General features: G+C 34.9%; 1 long non-coding RNA gene across 1 annotated transcript; it reads left to right on the forward strand.

The window, feature by feature from the left end:
• The first annotated feature begins 646 nt into the window (after positions 1–646).
• On the forward strand, positions 647–4,542 carry LOC113301442. The gene is made up of 3 exons (XR_003336319.1): positions 647–943; positions 3,128–3,225; positions 4,293–4,542. It is a non-coding gene; the product is annotated as an uncharacterized LOC113301442 (long non-coding RNA).
• The last annotated feature ends 3,996 nt before the right edge of the window (positions 4,543–8,538 follow it).

An 8,538-nucleotide genomic window follows, 5' to 3' on the forward strand; every position in this document is an offset into this window, starting at 1 on the left:
CTTTGACCTAGAACTTTGTGGGTGTGTTCTAAGAAAACCCTCATGAGATTTCAACTCGTCCACTAGGGACACTTAGTGGTTTAAAAGGTTTATTGCATTCGCTAAATGCAATCAAGAGACCAACGACAGTGGTGTAGGTAGGATTTTCTTAGATTTTGTTTTACTCGTGGACGAGCAAAATTCAGGTTTGGGGGTGTGATCAGTGCCTATTAATGCATATTTTTAGATCATTTTGTTATCTTTTATCACATCTCAGGTGATTTAATGTTTTATCTTAAGCCAAATTCTCCATTTTGCGTCTTGAGTTATGAATAATCTTATTATTGTAAATATTGATACTTTTTGTTTGTCTTGTATATGTAAGAGAATAAAGAGAATATGGACGGCAAAAGTATTGCGAAAACTGGAAATATTGCACAACAATGCACGAAATCGGTTACAAAAATATGTGTGGAGATGTTGGACTGAGCTAAAACAATAGTGGTTAAGAATTTCAAGTAATGAGCTGAAGTGTTTAATCCTGGTGCTGCTCACCTTTTTGTCAAAAGAAGATGCTAACAAACTTTCACTCTTGTATACCTAAGCTAGGTATGTGTGTTTAACACCCAGGTGAGCCCCTTATCTTCCCTACTTTTGTGTCTCTCACTCCAACCACCACCGAACAGACTTTCCATACCCCTCTACTGTCAAACCCTTGCCTCCAACATCACCACCACTATTCATCAACCTTCCTTCCCATTCAGTACCAAAGTACACAGCATGGCTCCTTGTATCTGTTCCTATTTTTTATGTCTTTCTTAGCTACTCCTTTGGAGCTACGACTAGACTTACTGTCAATGAAAAGTGAGTGGGAGATGAATGTCAAAATCAATCTCAGAAGATGTTGAGATATCAAGGGTCTAATGCAGCAAGCAATAGAAGAAACGGGTTGTCAGAATTTCTTGTAAGTGGTAGTTTTATATTCAAATCCCTAATTTTCTAATTGTACTTTATAGAAATGGGATTTGACAATTAGGGGAGCTTTTGTATAAATAGATAATGAGTGGTAGCTGAAAAAAAATCATTCTCGGAGTAGCCGTTGCACCAAGCAATAGGTTTATTTTCATTATTTTTCTACCATGTTCTAATTTCTTAGCTAGGGCTTAGATGAAGCTCTTAATCCAATATCAGATAATTTTGGTTATGAATTTGTTCTTGTTGTGCTTAAATGCTTAAGGATAGATTTCATCTTTGTGCTACAACATATTACTTTCACCTTGTTTATCATGCAACCTAGGTAGTCAGAATACTTCTATGTTGTGCTTCAACTCATGCTTAATTGATTGTTGTTAATCTGTGATTGTTTGTGCTGTAATAAGACAACTAATGCCAGGGATTAATACTCTAGTAGAAATTTAAATCGTCCATCTGAAGATAGTCTTGGATATGCGGCAGACTCGAATCTTCCTCGCTGTCTACTATAAGGAACAAGAATAGTTTCATTATCTAAATAATCTGGTGTAGGTTAAGTGGTGAATTCAATTTCCCTAGTGCCCTCTTATCAAGTGTTCAATCCTTTGTCTTATTTGCATTTCTGTTCTTTAGTTTAGTTCTCATAAAAACTGTTTCGTCGTATCGACAAAAACCCCTTTTGATCTGAATTAGTATTGGTTAGACTTAAGAATTCAACTACACACCAACCTAGTCTCTGTGGGTTCGACCTGTATTCGCTCTGTTTTACATTGTAGACACCGTGCACTTGCGGTTTATAATCGTAGGTTTCTAAGCCTACCAAGTTTTTGGCGCCGCTGCCGAGGAGTTGGCAAACGGTTTAGTTAGATTTTTAGTTTTGCTTTTGCTAGTTTGTAGTTACGATTGTATATAATCTTTGTTTTCTTATAAAAAACAAAACAGAAAAGATTAGTTAGTACTGTTTTGTATAAGTTAGTGGTACTGAATTTTTAGTTTAGTTTGATATATCTTTTCCCTGTAGATTATTGTACTTCTTAGCTTTTATATAACTCGTCTTAGCCTCTCATAATTCTGTTAGTAATATAATTGTAAGTCATAAGTCATCATTGTAGTTTGTCGTTTCACATTTTGTAAGTGCAGAGTTGCCCATTTTTCTATAGCTATTGATTTTTCTTAGCTGTTTCACTTGTCCGTAGTTTAGGAGTCTATAAAATTAATAATTACGTTGTACAAAGTTTGCTTTTTCATGTTATGTAGTGCTTTTAGGTGGTTTCAATTTAGTGGCTTATAGTTGAGTAGTTGTGATTTGGATTAGTGGGTACTGAATTACCTCCATGTTTATGGCATAATAGAATAATCCACCTTTCTCGTCATATCTAGTGCTAGTAAGGTAAATTAGTATTAGTGTGTAATAAAATTTCTTTACAGGTTGTTGTCCATATATGTTTCATTTCAATCAGGTGTTAAATTAGAGTGACTACGTCCTATAGCTTTTACATTTTTCGAAGATTTTCTTTGGTTTCTCTTTATTGATTTGCTGTCTAGGATTCATATAGCTGCATACTTTTGTTGATGTTGTTGTTTACTGTGTGTTTATTTCATTTTTGTCTTTTGTTATAAACTATCTTCTCTCTTTTGCATTTTAGCATATTTTATTTAGTTGCTTGCAGAAGCATATTACATTCTTAGAGGCTAATGTCATTTTAAAGTCCAGTACTCCATCTTTCATTCAGAAATATAGGAGTCCATCTGTTATTATATAGGTCAGTGTTAAGTTTGTGTCTTCTTATGGTAGTTGTTTAACTTTACATTTCAGTTGGGAAATTGTAGCTTTTATTTCTGTGTAGTTTCTGTCCGTAGTACATGTGTATCCTTCTTTAGTGTTTCAAATGTATATTAATTTTTAGTTCAAAAGTGTTGCTTGTTCGGTACCGTTTTGATTTTTCGGTTCATTTTTTTTTTCATGTAGCTTTTGTAGTTTAGTTTAAAGTTGCATTTGTCCTGTTTGTTTCCGTTTCATATAATCAAGTTTAGTAATATGTAACTATTGATTTGTTTCCATCTCTGTTTATTTTGATTTTCTTTTGGTGTCATTCAGTATCTTTTTTGTTGTAGCTTTTTAGTTTTGTGTTTTATTTTGTTAGTGCTGAACTGACGTGCTCTAAGTTGTTTGTAGTTAGAGAAAACTACCACGAAAAGGTAAGAACTAAGAGACTCGAAAGAAAAGAAGGAACATTCAGTTCCAATTAGCCTTCTCCCGGATGCGCACCGGAGGTAAGTTTCCTAAACACTACAACAGTATGACGTCTAGGAATGATTTGTAATTGCTTAGCCTGAATGATCGGGTATTGGGTTCAACGAATGTGTTATATGTCTTGTTAACAAATACGAGTTGGCCTCTCATTTGTTAACCATATTTTTATTTTTATATTCCAATAGAAACTCAGTTCAGATAAATAGACGTCACGGCCCTCCGCCATTGTCACAGCAACACCATTTTTTTAAACAAATTTCTTGTTAGTTTTTGTCAGTGTAATCTTGTACAATCTATTTACTGTTTAGTTTTTAGCAGCTTATATACTATTCGAATCATTATGTTTAGGAATTAATAAAAGCATTTAGGATAGACTCATTTCATTTTGTTTTGAAAAAAAAAATGTATGGATTTTGGTCAGCTGTTAGGGATGAGAAATTATCGAACAAATCACTTAGAGAACTTGCTTACGAGCATGCTTCACATTATAAGAATTCTACAGACCATGGTTTTAATAACTTTAGGGAATATTATGGACCTTTTCAAGGTCCTGATCTACAAGATATAGACCCTAATTGTTATCCACACATGTACCAGTCACCACCATGGGATGGTGAACAATTTTGTACTTCCTTGAGCCCTTGTACGCAATCTGTGATGGAAAATCTCAAACTTATCGAAAAGAATAATGCTAGAATCGAATTGAAAGTATTACATAATAATCCATATAGCAACGCTTCTGAAATTCCTTTTTATAGTGACCCTCATGGCAACCATGTTCCGAATACCTAGTTGAAATGAGGATACCCACTGTTGAAGACTCACATTCCATTGAACAACTTAATATGGTCTTAAGGATGAATCCGATTCATTTACAAAATGAAGGAAGGGGGAATTTCAAAATGAAATGTTTGTCAGCCTTAATGAAGTAAATTTTGAAAATAGTGCTTATGTTTCTAGTCAGGCTACTAATGTTGAAAACAAATAAAATTATATACTAATAAAATTCTTAGTTCTTACATCCTTTTGAATGCTTTGGAAGATGGGTAGCACGGATGTGCCTAAAATGATTACGTGTCTGTGCCAGATTGAACTTGACATTTGGACGCGCGCGTATCCGGGACAGACACATCGGTGACATCACATGCATATATTACACACTATTTTAATATAAATATCTACTAAAAGTATCTGAATTTTTTTGTATATGTAATATTTTATTAGTATATAGAATTATTCTTATACAAATTTGTTAATTTATCAATATTTTATTAGCATTGTTGTGAAATTACATTCATTATATATATATATGTATTGGTGGGAAATATCATTAATTCCATAACGTGTCCGCTTCCTAATTTTTGATAATTTGTTTGTCTTCGCGTCCGCGTCTGCGTCGCCTCGTGTTCGCATCACTGTCTCCGCGTCACTGCAACCCAGTTTGGAAGTCAAGTTATGATTTAACCGATCTCTTATTTATAATCCATGTCCTTATTAACTATATCCCATTTAACATTGGTCGTTAAATTTTAAACAAAATTTTAAATTTGACCCTTTTCTAATCATTTTAATCTAGGTAAATAGGTCATTGAATAGGTAAGATAATGAGTCCACAAATCAATAACTCGATGACTTAATGAAAGGGCGTTTATAAATCCAAGGTGAACTGATTTCACATAAAATTTTACTTGGAAAATGTTGATTATTTAACTTATTGTAGTTACCTAAAATCGGTGAGAGGTTAAAGTTGGATTCTAGGGTTTCTGAAAGTGAGTTATGGGAGGTTGAGTACGAACAGTTTCTGCCTAAACCACGCACAATGTCCGTTCAAAGGCTGCTTCAGTCTCAGGGAAGAGATTAGGGTTGGTCTTAGGGAAGGAAGCAGATGAAGAGAGAGATCAGAGAATTTTAGGGTTTGAAGAAGAATTGTTCTGAGACTTTATGAGAAAGTTGTGTTAGCTTGAAGAAATAGAGGACCTATTTATAGCTGAATTCTCTAATCTCAGGTCGGTGAAGATAGGGATTACTTGCCGTCCAGAGAACTTCTCCCGTCTCTTCAGGAATAGATAGAGATAAAGTAGGCTGAATTTATCTTATTATTCCACCGCCTTTACTCTCTTTTGCGGTGATAAATAAGTCGGGTATTTCTTACACATGACGTAGACTGCCAGACCAAAACCCTAATTGTTATCCCCCATTTGTCTGAAGTTGAGTCATCCTTTGTGATGTTGTGGCTAGAGAGAGAAATATTCTCTTTAGCCGAGTTAGCCAAGATAGAGAAGTATTCTCTGATTTGTGAGAATGACTAGGATGGGTCACGTGAAAAGACATGGATGCCTCAGAAGTTGTGTGTAAATCGTGAGAGGAGCTGAGGTTGAGCTCGGACTCTCAATGGTCGGTCACATATGTCACATGGAAACCGTATTATTGCTTGTGGGTCCCTTTGTTGAGCATGCAGAGCTCAAGGGAGCTTATCCACGTTTTTGGATAGACGTGTACACACTACACCATATTATGTGATTAGTAACTAAAATTCGTAACCAACATGTTGCCGTTACAAATTCGTAACCGGAAATCTCAGTTCCGAAAATTCTACTAACGATTCATGTTCAATTACGAAATAAACCTAGTTTAGTAACGACTCAACCCATGTTACTATTAGAGACTGCTAGGTTAAAATCGTGTAAAAGAATGTGTGTAGGAAAACACTCCTACCTATTATTCCGCCCAAATTTTGTAACTGAAATGGAAGAGCCTAGATGGTTCAACCCTTGGCAGCATTTTCCCCTCATTCCCACACCGTACTAATCATTTCCCCCCTACCACACCATACTAACCATTTCTAACCATAGAAACCCCATCTACTTTTCTTTGTCTCTTTTCACTCTCTTAACTCCATCTAGTATCTGCTCTAAGAAATCACCCTCTTAACTCCATCTCCATCTACTCTCTGCTCAGAAAATCTTTGTTGTCATTAATCTCTATCTAGATCTGCCATTAATTATCTGGTAAGATTGATAATTAGGTCATCGTTCTTTTAAGGTTTTGATAATTAGGATTTGATTTTAATTAGTTTTGATATCTCGGCAAGATTGATAATTAGGTCATCTTTCTTTTAGGGGTTTGATAATACGGTTTTGATATCTCTGCAAAATAATTAGATCATCTTTCTTTTAGGGTTTTAATAATTAGGATTTGATTTTAATGACTTTCATTTATCTTACTGCAGCTAGAAGCACTAATATGGGAAGAATTGTACTGCAGTTGTTTTGCGAATCACAATAACTCATGTATTATCCCTTTTCATGCCCTAGTTTTATTCGTTGAGTTTAATTTTTAGGTCAGTTGGTTGTAACAGAGATTTGGGTTTTCAATCATTTTCGATTTTGACTTGTTTTCGGTGAGTGTGAAACTACGAAACCAAGATAAACTATGTTTATTTAAACCTAAACCCAAATTCAAACTTGCTACATTTTGTTTTCCTATTTAGTTTGTGTTATAATGTGCTTGAATTCAACACAAAGGCATATTTGGATGCTTAGTATAATGTTTCATACATTTTTAGACGATTTCTATATAGTTGTTTGCTTTTTGATTCAATTAAAAGTGGTTAGTACTTTGGATTCAGATAAACCTACCACTTGACAGAAATCACAAAACTAAGTCACATGATCACACAAACTTAACTAAGGCCAACTGTTTTATTTTTGTTTCATTATCATCTTAATTTTGATTGACATCCATCCCTAGTATATTCCATTAAGGTTCTTCTTTCTCTTTTTTGTTCCATCACTACTCTTCTCTAAATTCTTCTAATAATTTTTTTTTCTTCTTTTCTCGAAAGTCTTTCACTAATACAAAATTTCCTCTCTTCTCTATAAATAATCAAGATAAACCAATAAGTAATCACGATGTTTTGTACATATACTGATAGTTAGAAATGTTTCTTCTTTGTATAGATGTGTGTACATATATTGCCTGAATGTTAACATAAATATCATCGTTTTTAGTTATTACAGTTGTAGGGTATTAAACACGTCACTTATGGTTGATAAGGGCTGGATGAAATGTACACGTAATTCTGTTCAATACATAGAAGGTGTAAGATCATTCATAGAGTTTGTTCGTAAAAATGGTGGTGGCAGAACGATGTTTTTCTGTCCTTGTAATAGTTGTAAGAATGGTAAAGGACCTAAGTCTCTAGGTGAAATTGATTATCATTTACTCAAGAATGGTATTCAGTTGACCTATACAACGTGGCGTTTCCATGGGAAAAAGTCACATAAAGATAACCAAGAAGTGATAGTGTAGGAGTTGTTGTTGACAACGTAGGAGTTGATAATCTAGGAAATTCAGCGGACAATGTAGAAGATTTTGCTGAGAACAATGTAGAAGGTTTTGCTGAGAACGTTAATCCTGCTTGTAGTGTAGATGAGAATGTTGGCGTACACAGTAGGGTTCATGATGGAACTAGTAGTAGCAAGAAAAAAATATATTTTTATGAGCGCGCTAGAGAACCTTTATATCCTTCATGTCCTAAGGAAAAGACACCATTGTATGTTGTTATTACACTAAATAACATAAAGACCCAATATGTATTTTCTGACAATGGTATCACTGCACTCTTAGAATTATTTAAGGAGTTGCTTCCTGATGGAAATACACTGCCGTGTAAGTTCCATGATGTAAAAAAGTTGATACAAGAACCGGGGATGGACTACCTAACCTATGATGCATGCATCAATGATTGTATTTTATACTGGAAGGATCATGCATCATTCATGTGTGTCAAGAACCTATGTATGAGAATGTCTTTAATGACGAGAGGAAGCTTACGCAAGTTGCTCGCAAGACGTTAAGACATTTTCCATTGATAAAAAGGCTGCAACGGTTCTATAGTATATCATGGATAGAAGAGGCAATGTATTGGCATTCCAGAGCACAGTAGATGAAAATGTTATGCGTCATCCAGTCGATTATGCAGCCTGGCGATGTACGGATAATTTTTCACCGGAGTTTTCCAAGGAACCAAGGAATGTAACATTAGGGATATCAACTGATGGCTTCAACCTGAATGGGTGTCTCGGTCCTAGTCACAGTTGTTGGCATGTAATTATCTGTCCGTACAACCTGCCTCCTTCATTGTGCATGAAACGAGAGTTTGCAATGTTATGTTTACTCATATCAGTCCCAAGAGCACCAGGGAAAGATATAGATGTATACTTGCAACCACTAATATAGGAATTGATACAGTTATGAAATGAAGGTGTAATCACGTACGACTCTTTCACTAAAACCGAGTTTCCGATGAGAGCAAGATCATTGTGGGCTAT

This window comes from Papaver somniferum, chromosome 8 (genome assembly GCF_003573695.1).
Source record: "Papaver somniferum cultivar HN1 chromosome 8, ASM357369v1, whole genome shotgun sequence".
Classification (NCBI taxonomy): domain Eukaryota; kingdom Viridiplantae; phylum Streptophyta; class Magnoliopsida; order Ranunculales; family Papaveraceae; genus Papaver; species Papaver somniferum.